This window comes from Canis aureus, chromosome 15 (genome assembly GCF_053574225.1).
Source record: "Canis aureus isolate CA01 chromosome 15, VMU_Caureus_v.1.0, whole genome shotgun sequence".
Classification (NCBI taxonomy): domain Eukaryota; kingdom Metazoa; phylum Chordata; class Mammalia; order Carnivora; family Canidae; genus Canis; species Canis aureus.
The window spans coordinates 63,791,419-63,816,750 of NC_135625.1; the positions used below are offsets into that span (position 1 = coordinate 63,791,419).

The 25,332-nt window shown below is 33.8% G+C and overlaps 1 long non-coding RNA gene across 6 annotated transcripts in view; it reads right to left on the reverse strand.

The window, feature by feature from the left end:
- Nucleotides 1–25,332, reverse strand: part of LOC144285042 (uncharacterized) — a 180,200-nt gene that overhangs the window by 19,020 nt on the left and 135,848 nt on the right. For 4 of the 6 annotated variants that reach the window (XR_013353440.1, XR_013353436.1, XR_013353435.1 and 1 more), the window contains exons 3-6: nt 18,264–18,348; nt 16,630–16,674; nt 15,302–15,404; nt 8,977–9,006 (exon numbers count right to left, since the gene is read on the reverse strand). This is a non-coding gene — a long non-coding RNA (uncharacterized LOC144285042). The remainder of the gene's footprint in view (nt 1–8,976; nt 9,007–15,301; nt 15,405–16,629; nt 16,675–18,263; nt 18,349–25,332) is intronic. The other 2 variants (XR_013353438.1, XR_013353437.1) reach the window with 1 other exon arrangement.

Sequence of the window (25,332 nt, forward strand, 5' to 3'; positions counted from 1 at the left end):
TGACAGAGGATCATATACTAAATTGGTCCTTCTAAAATAGTGACTGTTTCTTTTGAAAAACAAATATACATGCAAGTGAATCATAGAAACCATTTTATCTAGTCATGTCAGAGAATAGTGGGTACAGATGAAGCTTTGTAAAGAATAATCATTGTTTCTCTGGCTTATGCCCTTAAAAGCTAATGGCAAACTTCCAGGTTTATGAATAACAACAACCCTCCTCCATTAGCACCTTTCCACAGACACGACACTCTGGTTGGTTGGTACTTTGAACTTTTTCTCACCTGGTGTTCTGATGCTCTTCTTCACTTGCTCTCAAGCTAATTTTCACCCATGTAGTCACCTCCAGGTTCCTCATTACTACCACTGCTACTATTGCTCATGTACTGACATATTAGACAAAATCTTCACAATGTCAAAGTATTACTGCATTTTCTAGAGGCTCCATTGCACCAAAATAACAAAAGAATGCCACACTTTGTAGATAAGAGAAGAAATTTTCTTCCATTTCAGATTCACACATTGTCATATGGTCATTGAAGCGGCCTTCTTGGTACCCCATGATTTACAAAGCAAGGACTTGGTTCTGCTTCAAGCTCTGAAGTATCGCTTCAAAATTGCCAGCATGAGCTGTGATGCCAGTCCCTTAAGTAGACTGCATAATGCCTTTTTAACCTGGCCATCCCTACATGCTCCTTTGGGCTTTTTTCCACATATATCCCTAGCTTTCTGTAAACCTTCATGAAAATCACCCCAGCAACATTACTCCAATAATTTTGAGAATGGCTCGTTTTAAGGCTGGGAACACTTTGAAAAACAGAAATAAATTTCAAGCAATTTCTAACCAGTTGCTATACTTTTGAATATTCAACAACAAAAGATTAACAATCTTTAACATGCTGAATTTATATGAGCTCCAGCTGAAGCAATAGTATCTCAAGGGTCACAGCTGCCTAATATCATTTTCTGAAATTGGAAGGTGTCCTGGTCACCTCAGATTTTATATACAGACATAGTTCATTCTAGGTCATTCATTCACTCACCAAATGTTTAATGAGGACTTTTATATGAAAGGTACTACCAGAAAAGCAAAGAAATACATGACAGGATAATGTATTGGGAGGTTTTTTTTTTTTTTTTTTTTTTTTTGTTTTAAAGCTCTTTTCCCTGTCTACTTGCCCCACCTTAGCCTAAGTTACTTTGTCATACTTTGTCTCAGAGGAGAGATATGCTTGAATGATAGCAGAGAAATGAGAGACTTTTCTTGCATCTTAAAATCCCCAAATCTGTTCACACTAAGCTAAGGTGAATATACATTTTTAAGGAGGGTTTGAAGATGGTAAAACTGGGTAGGGTTAAGTAACATTCCTTCGCTCCCCAGCTCCCCATCCCCTAAGTATTTTCTATGTTAGGAGCATAAGTTAGGCAAAAAAAAAAAAAAAAAAGAAAAAAGAAAAGAAACTGTAATTTTGACATTGTTGAGTACCAAGAGAGGATATGGCTAAAAGGATATAAACTCCTGCTTAAAATTCATCTTGCTACTTACAATTAGGATGATCCTAAAATGTATCATCTAAATTTCGGCAATTTTGAGTGCAGAGGACTCTAATAGGATTTGAGGTCCTGGGACAACAGGATTAAATTCCAAGTTATGCTGGGAAACTATGATCAGCCTACTTGTAACCCTTTTTTTTTTTTTTTTTTTGTCCTGGAATCCTTGCCTCCGATGTGACTGGATCAGAAAATTTAGAGAGGATACATTATTTTATAATAATTTATTCAGTTACTGGCCTTACCTTTCATATCTTGGTTATCTATTCTTAAGATATTTTATTTCCCAGGGAAACATTTTGAGAAGATAAGAGGTTTGAAAGTTGCTTATCTAAGGAAAAAATGGTGAACACTAGAAAAATTTAGAAAACCTTGACACTTAAGGAAAGTAGAGAATGAAGGATATTTCAATAAGAAGAATAGAAGGAAAAATGTTGGGCTCAACAATCTTTCAAATCTAAGATTTTGTTAATTTTTGTGACAAAAGCAAGATTTAGAGTGATTATCAAATATGTGAACAACCAAAAATTGGGATACCACAAAACCGCTAATCAACAATTGCTGGTAAGATTTAATCATATAAATATTTTCCATTACTAAGTGTCTTATTATATTATAAAATAAGAATGGCACAAGTGCCAATAAGAATGGCACTGCACCTGGTGGTGCAGTGGTTTAGCGCCACCTGCAGCCCAGGGTATAATTCTGGAGTCCCGGGATTGAGTCCCACGTCAGGCTCCCTGCATGGAGCCTGCTTCTCCCTCTGCCTGTGTCTCTGACTCTCTCTGTCTGTTTCTCTCTGTGTCGCTCATGAATAAACAAACAAATCAATCAATCAATCAATCAATCAATCAATCTTAAAAAAAGAAAAAGAATGGTACCAGTGGATGTCTATTATTTGTGATCCTCCAAACTCTTCTTGTCAAGAATCTGTCTAGGAGTCAAGAGATTTTCATATTCCCAGTGAATTTTTCTTTGTGCTTTTCATATCATTAGAAATTACCAAAAGTTCCCACTAGCTGATATTAAGGCATTTATCTGAAACTATTCAAGTGATAAATGACATGTCATTGTTAACACAGGAGAGGTTTTGAAATCTATCTTCTCAAGTGCTAAGTTAATCAAATTGCTTATCCTCATATGAACCTAAGATCAATCCTCTAGACACTCTCCTCTTTCAATGAGAGAAGGGTAACTCTGAATGTATGGCCCTAGGGATGAATGTGCCTGACAATAAAGAGTAGTAGAAAGGAATATGGGAAAGAATAAAGGACACAGTTACCACAGCCAACTACAGTTGCCTCACATTGGGAAAGTCATTCCTAACATTTGGGTGGTTGATATGTCTTCAGCATACCAAAATGAAGATTTGACCTCATTACATGCTTGCTTAAAATCATTCAAAGGCTCTTAGATAATGTCAAATGAGTAACAGACAAAATTAAACTCTTTTTTTTTTTAAAATTAAACTCTTTAGTGAAATTTTCCTCTCTAGGTTCATTTTGTAACATTTTTGTCTAATGATTTCCTTTATGGTCTCCCTAATTTACATTTTAATCTTTATTTCACATGACTCTCTTGTATTCTACAGTCTGCCATGTCTTGGCAGTTCTCAAGTTTCTGCAAGCCCAAAGATCACTTAGAAGAAAAGTCACACCCTATAGTTTAAAGTATTGCTAGTGAACAAGGTAGAGTTAAGGAAGGAACACAATTATTTCCTTACCATTTAGGTTCAACAGCCAATGCTGGTGAATTGTATCTGCTAATAGAGGCTCTAAACCATCTACAATGAAATCTGTTCTACTTGATGTCAATGCAGTAACTCTAGGAATAATTTTTTTTATTAGTCATGATCTTCAAAAGATTAAATAAGAAGTCAATGCCTAGATATTTATTTAACAGTTTGATTAACACAGTGTCTAAGAATCCATATACGTATCCTAGTAGGAACTACTTAAGTAAGAGAAACTTACTAATAGAAGATGCTCCTAGGGGACAAAGGATTAAAAGCTGTGTCCTGCCAGTAAATTGCCACCCTTTAAAAACATGTTATTAAAAATATTAAGTTAATAGTAACTAGTTTTCATATTGTCCTAAAATCATGATTCCTACGCTTTCAAAAACATTTGGTGAATAAACTTAGCAGATGTAAATTCAATAATGGGCAGAAGTACATTTAAAGATGACTAAAGCTATAAAAATAGCTACAGCAAGAATTCAGTGCAATTTGAATTCTGGACATATTCATCTTGGAATCTTGCAGTGAAAATTCTGTGGAAAAAAGTAAATTTTTAAAGTATGTTTATTTCAGTTGATTCCTCTTTAATTGATGCTTATGCTTTAACAAGTCTGGTTCAGAGATGATGTTATACAATTAAACACAAACCACTGGAAACAGCCACTTTGTGTTTCTTTTCTGAACACTTGTCTGGAAATCAAGTTGAAAATATATATTCTTATAAAGTCTAAAGAAATGGGCAAAATATGTCAGGAAGTAATCCCCAGCAATCTCTAACAAAAATCTCATTTTACATGGAAGAACAGTGGAAAAATAAAGGCAGCTTGGGTGGCTCAGAGGTTTAGCACCACCTTCAGCCCAGGGCCTGATCCTGGAGACCCGGGATTGAGTCCCATGTTGGGTTCCCTGAATGGAGCCTGCTTCTCCCTCTGCCTGTGTCTCTGCCTCTCTCTGCCTCTCTCAGGAATAAATAAATAAAATCTTAAAAAGAAATGAATATAAGTGAGAAATGCCACTGATTTCTGGGCATTGATTAAAAAAAAAGCAATGGTGAAAGGTGAAATTATTTCTAAAAAGGAATTTATAAATACAGAAAAAAAACCTTCAACTCACTTTGTAGGAAAACATTTTTTCCCATTTATATATCAGACCACACTTAGTTCTCCCACTGTAAATGATTAGAAAATTAAATGAGTGCATGTATATACACACAGATATGTATAAATACATGTGCTGTATTACAGCATTGGGCAATAGCCAATTCAAGAACTTTATCCTTGAGAAAACGAACATGCACAATGGATGTCCCACTTTCAGTGCTGCTCTTTCTATGGTGACGTATTTCTCCACCAGTTGCAGTGAAGTGGAGTCCAAACCATGTGGTCCTGCTGAGTAGAGAAGGCAAAAATCAGAGTTTGGGACAGATGAAGCAGCTATAATCTATACATGAGAGGAAGATAGAAGAGTCCAAAGAAGCCAAACAAAATTCCTCCAGAGTGCTTGGGTAAGGATTGGGCTCTCTAGACAGAAAATGAGACTGTATAGCCTTGCCAGAAATCAGCAGCTATGAGATTCAAAGTGAAGAAAGAATACTGAGGCTGTGACATGCTGGAGACAACTGGGGTTTGGACACATCCTTCTACACTGATACCCTACAGAGACTCCACAGAGGCCCTTCTTTAGGAGTTACACACATTCTAGAAAGACTTCTATAGACTCACCCTAACATGGTCTGAAACAATGATGGTATCTACATAAAAAAATAGAGATTGGCGATTGACTCTTGACAATTTAGAGAGGTCTGAGAAACACAGCATGTCTTCCCCAGGCATAAAAAAAGGTATAAAATCAAGCCTATCCAAGTTCATAGTGATCAACCAGTAATGGAACTGCCCACCTAACTAAAAATCAACACCATTAGAGGACAGTAACAGAACCTAGTACATGCACAGTATATAAGCTATAATGTCCAATGTAAAATTCAAAAAAAATTGCTGGTCACTCAAACATGAGAATGTGTTTCATACTTTAGAAAACAGTAGTCAATAGAAGCCAACCGAATGATGGCACATATGTTGGACTTATCAAATTGCATCTACCATAAAATATTCAAATAATTATAAAAACATATTAAAAGGAAATTTAGCCCTAATGAGTTAATAGACCATTTGAAAGGAATAATTAGAAACGATAAATGAAAACCAAATGGGAATTCTTGATCTTAAAATTTTAATAATTGAAATAAAAAAGTTAACTGTATGGCCAATGTAGTATAGGATTATAACCTAAGATGTAAAATTAATATCCATTACATGATACTAAAAATATTTTTGAGGAAGTAATAGCCAAAAATTCATTTGCTAAATATCTGAATGATGAAGAGTAGAGAATATCAGGGTTGAGTCTTTCCCTTTTAGAGAATATTTGGCAAAATTTAGAGAATACTTGGGAATTCATTTAGGACAGTGGGGTTTATTGGTAACACTAGCCATCCTAATGTTAATTATGGGGCATGGAGTGTCATGGTATAAATAAATCCTACCAAGTGTTTTAAAGCTGTTAGCTATAAATGCTAATTGGAGCAAATTAGCTGAGAATATATTTTAAAAGTGGATGTGGGGAAGAGTATTAGGTTATTGGACTCATGATGAAATAAATGAAGCAATATGATGGCAGGTGGAGAGCACCTATTTCACAATTGTATGTCAAGCCCTATAGTTGTTGAGAACTAAGAAGCAATGATTTAGTACAGCATTGGGATGGTCTTTATAAAAAGTGATCCAAACTTGTTTTCATATATTATATACTAAGATACCTCATAAAAATCATTCAACCTTTGTCATCATCTCTTTTCGATTATACTTACCCATTTACCATATACAATGTCAAAAAAACTTAAGAATTCAAGACTCCCAGATGACATCAGCTTGATGTTTATATTTCCCAGTATTCAAAGAAAGTTCATAATATCTTTAAATGCTTCAGTGAGGTAGCAATGCCCTACAACAGGTATAAATTGCTCATCACCTTGATGGATTTGCAGGGAAGGGCAAGTAACATTCAGAAACCTTCTCAATGGCATGTTTTTCTCTCCCTCTCCCCACTAACTACATATACAACCTAGGGAGGAAGAATTGATTTTGGTATGTCCTGCTCCTGCTATATACCTGGAAGTTGGAGAAGGTTCTGCCTGCCTTATTCTGGACATTTAAAAAAAATGTTAATTTTCCATAAGGTTTCCGTTCCTCATTTTTCCAACTGATTGAGTGGCTGTATGTTACCTCTGGCACTCACCCTGAAAGCTGGTCCATTCACATTATAAAAGAAAAAGATGCAGTCTCTTTTTGGTCATCTTATTTAATACTGCTTCACCCAGAAACGATTAAATCATTCTAGGAACCAGGCTACAATCCAATCTTTTTCCCATTTACAATAAGCAAATTCAATTCCCCACATCTCTGTTTTAAAGGAAATTTAATTGTTAATGAAGTTGATGAGCTTATAGTTTGACACTTGGATGTTTCCTCCAGTGAACTAAAGATGATGAATCAATATTGATTTCTGTTGAACTGGACAAAATGTGAATATTTCATCAGGGATCAAACATTTTCGATTCATTCAATGACAGCATATGAAGATATGGATCTAATTTTAGGTAGCTCTTATTTAGCAAAAATTAACGAAATCAATAAAATTTTACAATCTCCATTAGAATATGAATTCTTTATATCTATTAGAAAATCTTATTGTAACGAATTAAGTCGGTAAATAGTAAAAACTTATACATTTTCCTTATTCAGTTACTAGCAATCTAATCAAAACTTCCAATATCTTTGCTCCAAAGCAAAGAAGTAATGTTTAGAATTAAAATCAATGTAGTAATATTACTTTTGATAATGTTGCTACTATTTTTAAACCTAAGAATCTTTAATAAAATAGTGTTTGGCTCAATCATTATAAAGTGTGAATCAATATTTAAGTCTTAGTTCTGGCATTGGAGTCACATATGGATTATAATATCAGTTCTGTGTCTTACCAGCTTAGTTTACATAATGTCTCTAAGCCTCGGTTATCTTCATTTGGAAAATGGAAGCTTGCCTTATAGAATTTTGCCAATGTTAAACAGAAAATATACATGTGTATCTTGTGTTTCTCTGTGGTGTGTGGAGGTGTGCTTTTGTGCATAAATCATATTGTCTGCTCAGGAGGTCTTATAAATATGTTCTCTGAAATATTTTTTTCTGTTTTGAATTATCTTTTTTGTTAATTTTATGAATATAATATTCACACCATTTTTAGTTATCAGAAGCCCCAATTTTGATGGATGTTGAATGATAGTACTTAAAAAAGCAATTTTTCCTTCACAATTAAAATAATACCTTATTTGAATTTACTTGAGAGGCTTAACATCCAAAAAATCCTTATATGCTGTGATCTTGAAGGCCCCCAATAACTGTGGAATATTAACATCATTTGTGCTTAAATAAACTCATTTCACATATTAAAAATGACTGGACATTTAGAGCCTATACCAATTTGATTACAGTTACAAGAAAGTGATGGGTCTGATTATAGAGACTACCTTTTCAACAGAACTTGGAAGTTCCTTGGAAAGGGATTAGGTAAATATGTTTGGTACACACTAGTAATTGTGAACTTGTGTCAATCCTCTCCTTACTTTTAGTGGGAGCTCCCTGAGCACCTAGACAATCAATCTCCTAGTCTTCCTTCAAATACCAGACACTCCTATGACGAAGTCCAGGGAAATTAAATGTAATCAGAATTTATGTGAGCAACTTCTGAATCTTGCTGTGAACAGAAATGTAGGTACACTCTCTCTCACTTTATTCTTGGTTATTTATTATATTTATGGTAAAAACCAAGAATGTATTTCTACATGTTGAAAGCTTTTCCAAGGTAAATTAGAAGCACCATCTTTAAACTGTATAGCCTTATGATGGTTTTGATGCAGAGACCTTGTTTCCAGATTCTAAAAAGAATGAAAATTTTGTTTTTGTTTTGTTTTAATGAAGATTTACTTATTTGAGAGAGAGGTGGGGGGAGTGAGGGAGGGAGGCACTGAGGGAAAGAGAGAATATCAAGCAGATTCCCTGCTAAGCATGAAGCCCAATGGGGCCTCGATCCCACAACACTGAGATAGTGACTTGAGCCAAAATGAAGAGTCAGCTACTCAACCAACTGAGCCACTCGGGTGTCCTGAAAAGAATGAAAGCTTAGCACATCTCACATCAACTATCTCAGCAGTACTGGGAGGGAATTGACTCAAGAATGTGATTTTGCTGGAGAGAACATGAGGCTTTTATTAAAACCAAATATGGAGATGAAAAGTTGTCTTTTAGTTAAAAAATACAAAGCAACAGATTTGTATTTTTGCTCAAATAGTTATTCTTTCAACTCTGCATGAAGTAGACTACAGAGTTTTAATTTTATCTAGGAAATGTCTTTGACCCTATTTATGCGCCAAAATAAACTGTCTTATATTTTTATTTTTTTCTGTTGGGGCTGCATCCTCTCTAGAGATGCAGAGAAGACAAATGCCTTTGCATACTAGATAAGTTTAGGTTTACAATCTACCTTCAGTCTATACCAATGCTAAAACAGTGAAAAAATAGCTTAACCACTTCAAACCTTACCTATCTAGAGTGTAAAATAAATAAAAGTATTACCTGATTAGGCATTCATGAGTTTTCAATAAACTGAAAAGCATCAGAAATAATAAACATCACTCATCAAGAGCAAGGTTATATGCATTTTAATATTTGTATAAGAGTCCCAACTATGTCTAATGTTAACATAATGTAAGTCATATATATAATTTAAATTTTTCTATTAGACCTTAAAAAAACCCCACAAAATTAGTAACACTCTCTGTAACCCAATATACCCAAAGATCATTTCAACATGACTCAATATAAAAATTATTGAGATATTTTACATTCTTTTTTTTATTCCTACCAAGTCTTTGTAATCAGTTATGTATATTATCCCTTATAGCACACTCAGTCTGGACTGGCCACATCCTAAGTATTCATAGCTGCATGTTACTAATGGCTGCTATTTGGGACAGTACATGGTTTAATACACAGTAGTTATTCAAGGTGTGTGTTCACTGAACAGTGGCCCAACTTACAGATAAACTAGAGGATGATGAGACCATCCTCATAGCCAGTACTTTATTATACAGAACATGGATACACAATTTAAGTGGAATATACTACCCGCAGTATGTAATTATTGATAATGTGTAAGTGCTTTGTTATTTTGAACATAATCTTAATCAAAATGGATTTTAATGTATTAACTATGTATACATAGGATAATATGTTATTTTCTTAAAGTATAAATTGGAGGGCCAGATCTTGAGTGAAGTAATCAAATGGTTTTTCTAAACCTCGCAAGTAATTCTAAAATGGAAACTTTTCAATAAGCTCCAAAGGTATATTTCTTTTATTCTGTTAATTTCCATGCTTTATTTTGCCGATTTTTATTTATTTACGATAGGGACAGACTTATCATTTCATTTACAGATTTTGGAATTCTCTAACATATAAATTCAGAATCTCTATGTGTAATGCTTAACTTTAAAGCTTGTGCTAGCTGCAAAGTAATTGAAAGATCTTCCACACTACAGACACTACAAAATTGCTACCCCTGGCTCTGAACAATTCCATAATAAATACAAAAGAATATTAAAACATTTTTACTAGAAATATCTATTATCCCTCAGGGGTAAAAATTCACATAAAATTTCTTCAAATATTTGTGAAATTACATTTATTTTATCTTACTCTGGAGCTTTAGTAAATTCATTAAGACATAAAACACAAGTAAGGCATATGTTATAATTATTTGTGATCTATTTTATGAGAGGAATCAAAAGTCCAAATTAAGTGAAAAAAATTAGACCAATAAGAGGGCTCAATAAGTTAGCCTGTATAAAATAAAAATATAAAATAAATGCATTTGCTAAACACTATGAAATCAGTTTAGAACATAAAAGAAAAATATTCTATTGACAAAAATTAGTGGTAAAATGTTAGTATCTATGAATGACTTTCTGGCATTTCATGAATAAAGCCAAAAACAGAATAAAAACCCCAAAATGATATATATATTTAATAAGAGGAGATCACATTCTGTCCTTAGGTGAAGGACTAAATATTAGAGATTTTCATTATTTTTGAAATATTTTGGATATTTCAAAATGACTTAAAATAGAGGTTTTTGAAGTTTCTTATGAAAATAGCTAAGAACATAGGAAAAATTTTTAAAGGAAAAATTAATCTACCACATAATAATTTAATAGTGTCACATTTGTCCCAAAATACCAAGAAATATCCCTGACTTTGTATAGTTCAGATCCTACAGAGCATATTTTAGGTAAAGCTGATGTTCTCAGTGGAAAAAGGACGGGGTATTTCAGAAGCAGTGCTAGAATAGAATGATAAAGTTTTTCAAATTACTTTTCACCTCTGAGCCTATTCTTTAAGAGACCTTAGGTCTTTATGCTTAATGTAAAGGTAGTAGCAGAAGGCCTGGAGACCTGATAATTGTTGTCTGTTTTTTTTTTTTTCTTTTCCTTTTGTCTCTACCAGTCTTGAAGCTACTCCTAATAGCCAAGTGTTAGAAAAGCACAGCGAGCAAGCTACTTGAGTAAATTTGGTCAATAAATAGCTAACAGCCACGGTATAAGTAGCGGCTTGAAATGTGCTTGTACTGTTGGGTTTGCTCATTTGTGCTGCTACATTTTATCAGGAAAAGAACACGCTTCAGAGAACTGAAGTTACAGCTGTATGTTCAGTTTGCTACATTTAAAAAAATGAATGGGAAAAAAATTTTATCAGGAACATTTTTTCTGTATCTTTCAGGGAATACATGATTTTTTTTTCTTTTTCCAATCTGTTAACGAGATGGCACATGTTGAATCTACCTACCCTGTGTTTTTGTAATAAACTCTATTCAATGATTGTATATATATATTTACTGGATTCCATTTGCTATATTTATTAAGTTTTACATTCATATCTGTAGGGGAGATTGATCTGTCATTTTCTATTATCTTAATTTCCTTGTGGCATAACAATAAAAAAAAAATCCATCCTCATAAAATGAGTTGGAAAGGGTTCATTCTTTCTCTCCTAAAGAGTTTGTGGAATATTTCTATGGTTTTTTCCTTAACTGTCTGGAAAAAATTGTTGATGAAACTCATGGGTCTTAAGTCTTCTTTGTGGGAAGTTTTTTAATATGTTTTCAGATTCTCTAGTTGATACTAGCATATTTATATTGTCCATTTCTGCTTCTTTTAATCTCAGAAAAGTGTATTTGATGTAAGGATTTTTTCCATCAGATTCAAATTGTGGATTTTTGTGTGTAATTATTGCTTTACTGTTTGTGAAATCTGTAGTGCTACCCTTTTTTGCATTTTTGACAGAAAAATTTTTATTATCCTCTTTTTTCTTACCAGGCTTGCTAGGATTCAATGTTTAAAAACTTTTCAAAGAAATATCTTTCATTTTTTTGTGTGCTTATTTACAATTTCATTGATGTCTATTTTATATTCACTCTTTTAGTTAAAATTTTGTCTCTTTTTTAAGCTAGCTTCTCTTGATGAAAGCTTAACTCACTGATTTTTTTTTGTCTTTCTTGTCTAATATAGCCTTTCAGACTATGCATTTCTCCCTAAGCACTGTATTATATCTTATAAAGTTTTGATATGTCAGATACATCATATCTTAATTATAATTTAGTTCAAATTATTTTTTGATTTTGATTTCACCTTTCTCTTGTTATATAGACTCTTATTTAAATTCCAGATTGTGAGATTTTTCTGCTTATTTTAAAGTTATTAAATCTCATTTTATTTAACTTTATTAAAACTCTTATAATCAGAGACCTATTTACTCTCAGTGATTTCAATTATTTGAAATTTGCTGCAGCTTTCTTTATATCTCAATATATTGATGTCAGTAAATTTTTAAAATCAGATTGTGTCTAGACAGAGGTATTTTATTTTTCGTTTTTAACCTAAGTACCTTTTAAAAATTTTTCTTGCCAAACTTTTCCTGCTAGCACTCTCAGAACCATGGTGAGTAATAGTGGTGAGAACTAGTACCTTTGTTTTACTCAAGATCTTAGGGGGAAAACATTTAGCCTTATACCATTAAATATGTTAGCTGGAGTTTTTCATAGATAGTCTTTGTTGGGTTAGAGAAATTATCTTTATTCCTAGTAATTTTTCACAAAAGGATAATAGATATTCAGGAAATGCTTCAAATAGGTGAGAATCTATTGATATGATCATGTTGTTTCTGTCTTTATTATGTGTTAATTTAGTTAATTTTCAGATGTTAAACCAACCTTGCATTCATGAAATAACTCAATTGATGATGGGGTATAATCTTTTTTATATGTTGCTGAATTTAGTTAGCCTGGAACGAATAAATCTCTTAGCCACTGCTGAGGGGTTTTGCATATGGGTTTGGGGACATGCTTTCATTACAGTATACAACTCTGCCTTAGCCTTCACTTCCTACTTTCACAGAACCTCAAAGTAAACCAGAAATGAGAAATTAGGACATTTCAAAGTCTTTCCTGGACAAATTTACAGCCCTGAATATCCACATGTCCTTTTAGATAAACAGAAATATGTGACAAATTTTCAAAGCCTCTATGAACATGTTATTACTATTCCCTAGTTTCCTTTTAAATTTTCTGGTCAGCCTCCTGTTTGTCCTAAAAGGTGTTGACATCTTAGGCAGCTATCACTCACCACAGTTCTATTGAACACTTGTTGCTAATTGTTTCTGATAAATACCCTGAAGACAGTCCTGTTTGCCTTCAGTGACCTCTGAGTCAGGTTAAATAAAGACAAATCCTCTGAAAAGGATTTCTGCAGGGAACAAACAGGTCAAAGTAACAACTGTTGGGGCACCTGAGTGGCTCAGTTGGTTAAGTGCTTGACTTTTGATTTCAGCTCAGGTCATGATCTCAGGGCTGTGAGATAGAGCCCTGTATCAGGCTCTATGCTAGGCATGGAGCATGCTTAAAATTCTTGTTCTCTCTTCCTCTGCCGCACCCTCTGCATGCTCTCTCTCTCTCTCAAAAAAAAAAAAAAAAAAGTAACAACCGTCTGGGAATGGAGCTTCAAGGGAACTCAATGTGTTAGACCATATGACCTAAGGTTTAAACCACTTATACTGTGTTCTGTCTTTTCCTTCTTTCTGGTTTCTCTGTCTCAGTATGGTTGTTTTTATTCATGTGCCTTGTACCTCACAAATGCTGTGTTATGCTATAAACAATATATGATTAAACTATCGAGTTGTTAATTTCAAATATTTGTCAGCTCTAAAATATTTGAGGATGATGATGATTTAGATTCTATTAACTGGTGAAAATTTCCATTCTTTTGTCTCAGTTGACTTTTTTCTCTATTTTGAGCATATTAATCATAATTATTATAAGTTGGATGCCTGGGTGGCTCCATGATTGAGCATCTGCCTTAGGCTTAGGCCTGAGTCCTGAGATCGAGTCCCACATCAGGCTCCCTGAGAGGAGCCTGCCTCTCTCTCTCTCTCTGTGTTTCTCATGAATAAATAAATAAAATCTTTTAAGAAATAATTATTATAAGTTTCTCATCTGCTAACATCAATATTGATCATCTATTCATCTATTTCTACTATCTATCTTATTCTTTATGTTATTTATCAGATAGCCATAATCTTCCATGGTTTTTGGTTTTGTTTTGTTTTTGGGGGGGTTGTTTTTGTTTTTACTTTTCATGTCCTTTTAAAAAAGAAACATTTACTGATGTAGAAGTTGCACACTGAAAAATTCATTCTTCTCTTGGTGTTTAATCATTTGGCAGATACTGTATATAAAAAAAGTATAGAGGTTGCAAATGGTAATGTATCCTTTACCAGAGATAATTCTGCTTTTCCTTTTCATGTTTGGTCCTGGCCATGTTCACCCAATTTAGGATAAAGCTCATTTAGAGCAGGGTGAAAGTTTCAGAACACTCAGTCACTTTTTTTTAAAGACTTTATTTATTTATTCATTAGAGACACAGAGAGAGGCAGAGACATAGGCAGAGGGAGAAGCAGGCACCATGCATGGAGACTGATGCAGGACTTGACCCAGACCCTGGGATCATGCCCTGAGCTGAAGGCAGATGCTCAACTGCTGAGCCACCCAGGTGTCCCTCAGTTACTTTTGGTTAATCATCATTACACTACAACTTTGTAGTCCTTCAGGACTTTTAATTGAGCATCTTATGGGTCTTTGTCTATATTGAAAGACTATGAAGGTTTAGTTCTTGTTGAGTCAATTTTTAAGGGTTTTCTCTTTAACTTCTGCTGAATAATATTTCAAAATTTGGCAAGTGTCTTGTGAGGAGTTTCCTCCTTGGTTTTGAGGGCTCCCCCATCCTCTGACTTGATCATACTGCACACAGCAAACACAAAATCTCCAGTGGTTTCTATGTCCTACAGCACCTACCTTCTGACACTGGACTTGGAATCTTCATCTGAGACCCAAATCAGTGCTCCTACATAATATTGGCTGTATATTCCAAGTGTGAATTCACCACTCATTCCAGCTTCCTCATCTGGCTTATTTTTTGCTTTTACTTAAATCCAATTTATTTTTCACAGGGGAAGTTCTTAAACTCTGAATCAAGTCTATGAGAGATTTCTCTTTCCTTCCCAGAGTTTTCCTCCTGACTCCTTAGACCAGCAATGAGTCTGACAATTCGATCAAGATAGTGCAGGGGAAACCAGGATTATATATAAGTCCTCAAAAATCCTCAGATTTGATCATTCCAGAACCACATATCAGTTAAAAGATTTGCAGATTTCCCTTTCTCTATCTACCAACAGTCCACTGTCTCATCCTAAGCCTATGCTCACATCTGGAAATTCACCCTGAAAAGCAGCTGCCTATCTATCAGCTCACCCCTGAATGGTTGGTTCTAGCCCCAATGTGGTTTTAGCTTACCTAGTCTTCTTAGACTCCACAGGTACCTCATGTCTTTGAAAGTATAACTTGTCTGTTTCTTGTCATCAGCATTAGAACACAGAAAACTTCCAAAGAGAAAATGCTGTATAAAAAGAAATACAAATAGCATATTCCAATGATAAAATAATACATCTCAGCATAAAACAAGAAATGCAAATAAATCAGTAATATGTCATCCCCCATCTATTAAACTAGCAAAATAAAATGAAAAGGAAAGAATATTTCCTGCTGTTATGTATGAGAATCTGTAAAACTCAAAATAATAAAGCAAGCATATTTTAAGAGCTAAATAGGTTTGTATTCAAGTCAGTTATTACGACTCAAAAATTCTTAGAAAGTAATCTGATAACTATAAACATATTTTCTTATGAGCACCAAGGTGGCTTAGTTGGTTAAGCTTCTGATTCTTGATTTTAACTTAGGTCATGATCTCAGGGTCCTCAAATCAATACCCAGGTCAGGCTCTGTGCTAAGCATGGAATCTGCTTGAGAGTGGCCCCTCCCTGGCTCATGCTCTCTCACTTTCTCTCAAATAAATAAATAAATCTCAAAAAGAATACTCTCTTACAAGAATTATCATTATGTAGTTATTTAAAATACTGAAAAATTTATAAGAACCTAAATGCACAGAGTGCTTAAATCAATTATGCATTTTTATAAAGTGATTATCATACTACTAAAATGGTGTTTTCAAGATTTTTGTAATGTCATAGAAAAATACTTGCCATGTAATACTTATTTTGAAACATATTAACCCTATAATAATTTTAGTAAAAAATGCAATAGCACCTTATATCTAAAATCAAGCTGCCCAAAGAAAACAAGAAGCTGTATTTATATAATAATATACTAACAGTGTTTGCTTTTTTATCTTGCGATTATAGATTCCTCATTATACTTTTTCTCTAATTTTCAAGTTTTCTGCAATAAGGTATGTATTGCTCTTGAAATGAGAAAAACCATAAAAAATTACATTAAAATAATTTGGAAGATTTCAATACACATTTGACAGTTTCTGATATGTATTTAAGGCCAATTATATATACTTATGTCTAATACATTTTGTAGGAGCCTCAGAGCTTAAAAAATATGCAACTGACAGGCAGAAAAATGAGCAAATATATTTTTATATTATACATACTTTTTCATTTTTATAATAGTGATTCTCTTGATTTGGGTTAAGCTTAAACTATGAAACTTTCCTTGCAAAAGAAGGCATATCTATTCTAGTATAATATTTTTAAAAAGATAAAAAATTGATGCAGCTCTAGTATGAACCTTGAATCCTACCCACTGAATTGCTTTACCTGCTTTAAGCAGTTCCCAAGGAACCTCCCAGGCAAGTATAGTATCTGTGAGGAAAGAATAAATAACACTAAGTTTAGAGTAACATTTTTATAGAAAGAAGTTTAGTAAATGTCTTATTTATTTGTGATCTTACCCTACTTGTTAGAATTGTTCTACTTTACCAGATAATATTCTATGAAGGTAATACAAATGCTAAAAATTATAGGTTGCATTAGATAGTTAAAAATAATTTTAATATAATGACTCAAAGCATGTTTTATTTTATAATAGAATTATAACTTAAACTTACTTCAAAATATGCACATAGATCTTTTTACTCATAGTATTTAGATTTGTGATGGTAATAAAAAAGAAATTAATTTAAACCCTGAAATGTTGACAATGTTATCAGATTAAATAGTCTACATATGTCTTTTTATATAATTCTAACATCAATAATATGAGACAGAAGCCACTGACCATTTGCTATGAACCCGTTTTATGAGAACATTGAATTTTAGAGAAATAAAGTAAATGACAATAATAAATGACCAAATTGGAATTTTGTCATAAATGTTCTAAGATACAGCACTCTCAACCCTGTGCTTTCTGCCTCCCCAACTCAAACTTATAAGCATAGTTTTCTGTTTTTTTTCAGAGACAATTTTTTTAATTTAAAAAATTTTTAATTTTTTTTAATTAAAAAAATAATTTAAAAAAAATTAATTTGCCTTATTTTTTTACTGATGGTTCTCATTGGGATTTTTAGCATGAAACAGACGGTACACTTAAGTTGGAAGAATTCAAAGAGCTTAAAAAGGGGGGCCATTTTGAAAGTGTGGCCAGAGTATAGGGAAACCTCAGGAGATCCTGCATTATTACAGGGCTAACAACAGCTGTTGTCACTCTCCTGAGACCTGAAGCAATGTGGAGAAAATAGTTGCTTACCCCCACCCAGTAACAGATCATGATGGAAACAAGGTCAATTTGAGAGAACTGTGACTTTTAACCCAGAGACATAGCCATGTTGAAATGACCCTACAAAGAAGTGTGATTTCATTAATCATCCTGACCTATTCAAGTGTCCAACTGGTTGGACACAAACTGAAGCCAGCACGCAAGTGTTCAGTAGAGGTAGGAATGGGTGGGAAGCACTTCTGTAGGAACAAAGGTATTGTCTGCACACACATGCAACTGAATGAAAATAATTCTTACATAGTGACTTCTAATTTTTGGAATGTAATATTACAAATTTTAAATACATCAAAATAAATTTTATATTTTACTCTTCTCAAATAACATTTTAATTAAAGTGCTGATATTTCTTAGTTTTATTTCAATGAGAATTTTATATTCAAATAGATCAGCCTTATAGAAATCAGTGAGAAGATAACTTAGTAAATGTTTTATTAATCTTTAGCAAAATTAGTCTGATTTACTTAGTATTAAGCAAAAATGACAGTGGAATTTTTAGCACAAAGATTTTTACTGTGCCACCATTTGTGATATAAAAGTTATTAAAAATATTTTAATTATTCACATTTTGAGTGCAATCACATAAGAGGTCAACATTAATGGCTAAATGAGGTAAATATCCAATACTAATGATAAAATATTGCATGCATAACAAAAAATATGAAAAATTAATGCTTACTGTATGCAGGGCACTGCCAAAGCCTCTCCATCCATCATGTTAGTGCTTCTACCTTAGGTCCTCCGAGATACATGGTGCTATTAGCCTTATTTTAAGAGAGGGAAATGAGGACTTAGACTTAATGATTTGAGCACATATAACTTATTCATTCATGTCTTCATTATTTGAAATATTGTGATTCTGAACTATGAGCAACTTGAAGACAAGGACTGTGTCATTCATCGTTGCATTTCTTTCTACCTGCAGTGCTTGGTACATTAGAATGAATGGCACTTTCCATCGAGAAATGGCTCATGCTTTTCAGAGGCGAAGAACGTATTTTCTAGAGTGGAGGATCTTCATGGAATCAGGCAAAACCTGACACACTTGACTAAAGTTTCTTGGGATGTTTGGAGAAGCTCAGCATCTGCCACATGGTGAAAGTTAAATGAAAGGACTGAAGTGGACCTTTCCTAAGATTTAGTTTGAGGCTTGCTCAATGCTCCTTGCTTGGAGTCCTTCCCCATATGAATGGGCCTAAGGTCTCAGGAGGTGATGTTTCTTCCTGCCATCAATCTATTTTAACACAGACCTGTAACTTACTTCCTTGAGGGGAAATGAAACTGGACAAAAATACACAGGCCCTGTATAAAGACGAGACTGGGAATCACCACTGGATGGAGCCCTCAGTGTGTGAGCTTGCTCCTGCTGTGAGAGTGGTTTCCACAGGACACTCACAAAACAGTTGCCATTTTAGGAAATAAGGTGGACTATCTGAGAACCCTTCCTTTTATCTGCTTACAATTAGCATCCTAGATAATGGTGATGGAGAACCTCCAGGAAAGGCAGGTAGTTCTGGTTCTCTTATAACTTGCAAGAACTTAACATATGATAAGAACATCACTGGCATGAGCACGGCCTTTAAAGATAAAGGATATTCCTGAGTTGCAGAGTTAATACACATTGAATTAAACATATGGAACCAGGATACAAGGAACATGGAATTAATTTAATCCTTGTTCTAAAATGGCTAAACTCTGAGTAGCCAATGGTGAGAAAAAATGGCAAACACTTTTATAGTATTTATGATGGGTCATACTTTCTCCAAGATTTTAGCATTTATTAATTTACTTCCTCTTCAAAGCATGAAGTTAGTATTAATCTTTACCTCCTTTTAACAAAGGAAGAAGCCAAACACAGAAGATTGCAGGATTTGCCCAAGATTACCCAAATAGTTTGTAGTGGGACTGGTGGGATTCATACGAAACAAATTCCTAAGTCTGTGTTTTTGCACACTGTGAGATTACTTCTCAAATACCTTTACTTTGAGATGGGATCCCAAGTCCCAGTGTGGAAATATGCTTTGTGTCCTTTGTTGAATAAGAGCGCCAGTAAGAGGCAATATCTGAGGAAATCTTCTGGTGTATAAATTACCCAGTGGGTAATTTATCCACAGAAATCACATAATGACCAAAGGCCAAATCCTAAGTTTTACAAAAATGTTAATTAAAAGTCTTCTTTAAATTTTCGGAAGACTCCCATACATTTCCAGATAACCAATTTCTCTGGAACTGTGTCCTCATTCAAACTGAAGCACTCCTTGTGTTCAGTAAGTGCCATTTTTTTTTAAACCTGTACTATTTAAACATTAAGATGTTTATCAACATACATACATACAATATGTATCATACATATAATATAAACTAATAAGTGACGTAACCACTATTGGACAATAGTAGTGTATCATATGAATGAGTGATTGATGTATGTGATAGAAGATACTTATCAAGTTCCCACTGTATGCCAGGTACTCTTCTAGGCACTTAACATGAATTGACTCATTTGACCCTCTCAATGATACCACGAGACATGTAATACTCAATCTCTATCATTTAGGTAGAGAGAAATTACTTAAGACCCCAACTGGAAAGTGGGAGAACTAAGATTTGAGCTTCAGCAGTCTTATTCTGACCCGTGAAACTTTATGCTATGATATGTTTTTGATGATTTAAAATTTTATATCTTATACATTTAAATCAGTAAAAAGCATATTTCCTGTGCTAGAGTTTCTGAAACAACTGTGAGTCCTTTGAAGGAAAGAACCAAGTTCTATTAATAGCTGCATCTCCATTCCCTCCTAAAGCCTGCTGTATGTACATCAGGTTTTTCTTTTTGAATAAATGACTGGGGGAATAGATAAAATAATTGAGGGATTATCAAACTTGAGGGTTATCAAATTGTCAACAATAAGATTCATAATAACAAAAGATAAAACAGGAATAAACCACAGTTATTATGCTTTAAGAAAATTATCAGAATTCCTTCATTAATTATTTCAGGAGTCTTTGGGAATTTTTGCATTTTTCCTTGTTTGTATGGAAATAATAATATCTGACCTATCTCATAGGGCTAAGAATGTCCAGGCATTAACACCTGTTAAATAGGATTTATTTTTATTTTTTTAAAAGATTTTACTATTTATTTTATTGAGAGAAAGAGAATGTGAGTAGGGCGAGGGGCAGGGGGAAAGAGAGTCTCAGACAGACTCTGCTGAGGATGGAGCCTGATGTGGGGCCCGATCTCATGACTCTGAGATCATGACCTGAGCCAAAATCAAGAGTGGGACACTTAACCAAATGAGCTGCTCAGGTGCCCTCAAATGTGATTTAGACTGTAAACTATTCCTCCAAATTAAGAAATCAATACAACGCACCTGAAAAATTGCTTTCTAAACTTACATGATATTGTTTATATACTTTTCAGTAAGCATATGATAGATAAATAGTGATGGATGATTGCATAGATAGAACAAAAACAACAGAAGTTATATGGAATATTCCAATAATTAATTGTAATAAGCTTGTATACTGTCAATATCTCCCTTTTCTTATTACCCAAATTTAAGCTGTTAAAGTTTCCTGCTACCTCATTAAGTAATACATCTTATTCAAATGCAAGAATTCTAATATAATTTTTGTTGCTCTTTATTATTTAAAAGTCTTTCTTGCTCGGGCTTCTATATATGTGATGCCTTTTTTAGGGCTTTATTGATAGTTCAGAGTCCATTATCCTGTAAACATTATTTAAAACCTAATCTAAGCCTACTTACTTTTTCTAACTAACCTTCTATTTCCTGCTCACTCTCTCTTATCCTACACCTCAGTACTTAGAAGAGTATGCATCAACTAAACATTTTCCCATACTGCCTCTTTCCAGACATTTTAGAAAAGAGGAAACACAACTATTTCTCTCTCTGCTTCCATACCCACCCCCCACCCCCTGCCTTTCCAAGTGATGCTTATTTATTCTGGTCTTTCTTAATTCATATGCTAGTTCCAAAAATAAGACAAAATTTTCCTTTTTTCTCAGTCCAGTGATAAATTAGTAGGTGATGCACTGTTTCTTATAGAAGTTTTCTAAAGCTTTCTATGCAAAAAAAAAAAAAATAAATAAAGCTTTCTATGCAAAGCTTTCTAGAAGTCAAATATATTTTTATAGTATTTTTCCTCTTCTATACAATTACTTATTCCCTCTTATAACTTCAATAGCTGAAAAAGCACAGTTCCCCAACATAGAAATGAGTTTAAAATACGTGAGGTTAAAAAAAAAAAAGCTATCTATCAAGTTTATGCATTTGCTTTTGTGTGAAGCAGTGTAAAAAAAAAGATTTTTATGCAAGAAATACTTTTGATTTAAAAATTGTTAAATTGAAAGCTGATATTATGTTCATTGTTGAAAAAAAGTTCCTTCACAGCCATTTTGTATGATGAAGAGGTTTATGTTTCAAGAGTAGGAAAATGAATACTTGGAACCTCAATTGTAAATTGAGAAATTGTATTAAATATTAAATGATTTTTCTTCTTTTGTAGAGAGAAAAATGCATCAGAATTTATTGCAGTCATTAAATAATGCATTAAAGTTACATTAAAGAACTTAGTTTTCCTTCATCCAAAGTCTGCAATACTCCAAACTTTGGGTCCAAAAACTTCCCTCAAGGCACATTTAGGCTAAACATTCATATCATCATAGCATCAGTAATGTGATTTTTAAAAAAAATATTTGACTCAAACAAGGGCAAGTACAATAACACGGCAATTAACAAATTAAAAAACATGAACTGAAGGCAAACAACAGTAAGAATGATCAAGCTGATGGATTTGATTAGTTAAAAAATGCCAATTACTGAAAAGTGTGCAGAGTATAAAAAAAGAATTAAATGGTAAGCCAGGTTTCTTAGAATTACAGATGCAAAATATTTTTTTTATATTGTCTTTTTGTTTCTTTATGGTATTTTCTTAAAAGTTCATGCAAAAACTCTTAGGTAAATCAAATCATAATATTGTCTCAGTCTACGTTATACTTATAGTAATATACTCTCACACACAAAACAAATTTTGGCTTCATAATAAAATAAAAATGAGGGACACCTGGGTGGCTCAGTGGTTGAGCGTCTGCCTTTGGCTCAGGGCATGATATCCTGATCTTGGGATCGAGTCCCACATCAGGCTCCTTTCGGGGGAAGTCTGCTTTTCCCTCTGCCTATGTCTCTGCCTCTCTCTCTGTATCTCTCATGAATAAATAAAATCTTTAAAATAAAAAATATAAATAAAAATGAGAAAAGGGAGTTTTTATAAAAGTTTGTCTTGAAAATAAAAAGCATAACTCTTCTGTATTACACTAATAGGCATGCTCAAATTACATAGCTCTCTGGAAGGTCTGTGCAGAACTCCTTTGTTTGGTGCAATCTAAGCAGTGCTGACTTGTCCTCAGGCTGGCCACAGCCAACAGGCAGCCCCAACTCTGCTCCTAGGGAGGACCAGTCTACCAGACATTACAGGCCCAGCTCCAGGTGTGCCTAACCATCCCAAAAGAAATCGTGACAAGTAATAGCCCACTTTCTAGTGACTACTGATTCATAGAATCATTTAGCTATTTTCAACGATAAAAGAGAAAAAAAAATACAATAGTTACATTAGCTTAAAATGGAAACAAACAAAAAGCCAAGAGAGTGACGATCAAGAGTAAGTGTATTGTGTTCTAGGCTTAGCTCCTTCAACCATTAGGACAGTTCTAAAGATTTAAGAAGACAAAAGAAATTGTAGCCAATACATTCTTAATGGTGTGTTGATCATAGGAAATAAATTACCAAGTGTGAGATACACCTCCATGGAGACCATGCTAAATGGCCTCGTATAGATCGACTTCTATTAGCATTTCCACCTCCACATGTATATCCAGCATCAGGAGGCTTAGGGATGGTGGAGGGGAGATGGGGTTAGGACACAGAAGTAAAAAAATAAATAATGCTTGTTTATGAAATGAAGGTAAAAACAAAAGCAACAATTGCTATTTCTTTGAACAAGCTTCAGAAAGATGATTTTTCTAATTTTTGCAAATATGACATATTTATTTCAACATGTGCAGCATTCCCCCAGCGATAAATTGAAAAAATCACTAAAAAAGGCAAACACTCTTCTAACAACACAGAAATATATTTTTCTATTCTCTTCCCATGCTCTTGCTTTTCCACAAAAGTAACCTCTATAAACGGTTCACACTCATCCTTCTTTTCCTTCTCTATGGACTCAAACACGCACGTGTACTGATGGGTATGGTTCGTTAGGATTAGTATTTGCATATAAATACAGAATGACTTTCAATAATTCATATACACACGGTCTATTGAGCTATAGATTTCTGTTCATATCAAGCTATTTTATACTTTTATGGACTTTCACATTATTCCAGTATGCACATCCCATAATTTATTAATCATTATCCTAGTATTTAGTTTCTAATTTTTCATATAACAACGGTGCAGTAACACCAAATATACATCTGCGTGTATTTATGAATATTTTTGTATGGTAGACATAAGTGTGCACATTTTCAATTTCAACAGATTACTGTCAACTCGTCAACTTTGAAAGCTGTACCAGGCAAAAAAGTGGTACCAATTTATATTTCCATCAGCTATGTGTGAGAGTACCAATTTTAGCAGATTGCTTTATCATTGCAATTTTTTATATTTTCATTTTCAGTCCCATCATCTAATTAATAAAATTGAAATCTTATGGTCAAATTTATTTGAATTACTGGTTACAAATGAGACTGTTTTAACAATTTTTTAAAAAGATTTTATTTTAGAGAGCAAGAGGGAGAGCATGAGTGTGGGCAGGGGCAGAGGGGGAGATGAATCTCAAGCAGACTCCTCTCTGCCCATGGAGCCTGGCTCAATCTCAGGACTTTGAGATCATGACCTGAGTGAAATCAGGAGTGAGACACTTAACCCACTGAGCCACTCACATGCCCTGAGAATAATCTTTTATAAGCTCATTGGTCATTAGCATTTTTTAACTGGGAATTATGCTTTTGTCCTTCATTATTTTTTTCAATTGTTATCCTTTTTTCCTCAGGAATTATAGAGACTTTATATACAAATATTAAACATTTTATTGCAATATATGTATTTTTCAATATCTTTTACCTATAATTAATTATATATTATATATTTATATATATAATATTATATATTTCATGTAGACAAGGTATATAAATTCAGGTTTAATTTTCTATCTCATTTAGGAATGAGATAATATAGACTTCTCTTATACGTTGGATTATTGCCCAACTCTTGTTCATCTGGTTCCGGCAAACTGTTTCCAAGAAGGAAATCACCTTGACTCTATATGATTCAGGTGGGCGGACTCCACTCTGACTCCAAGGATTAGCATAAGTAGTGGACTTGGCAGGTGAGTGAACTGCATCCCAAGACTCGCAGAGGTGGAACACGTGACCCAGGCTACATGAAAGTAAGGGAAAACTCACCTGGGGATGATTGCTGTTGCATTGGATAAAGAAAATAAATCACATCTTCATTGGAGTCTTCATCTAGTTGCATCTAAGCCTTGATCTTTCTATGACTATCTTGTTGACCTTCAGTAGAACTTGCCTGAAAAATCCCACACAAAGGAAAGCAATGCAGAAAGATGTGGAGAAACATTTCTGATGCCCTGCAGGTACTAGTATCCAGAGTGCTGAAATCCCAGGCAAGCTTGGTACTTGTCAGGTATGTGAATATGTTCCTAAA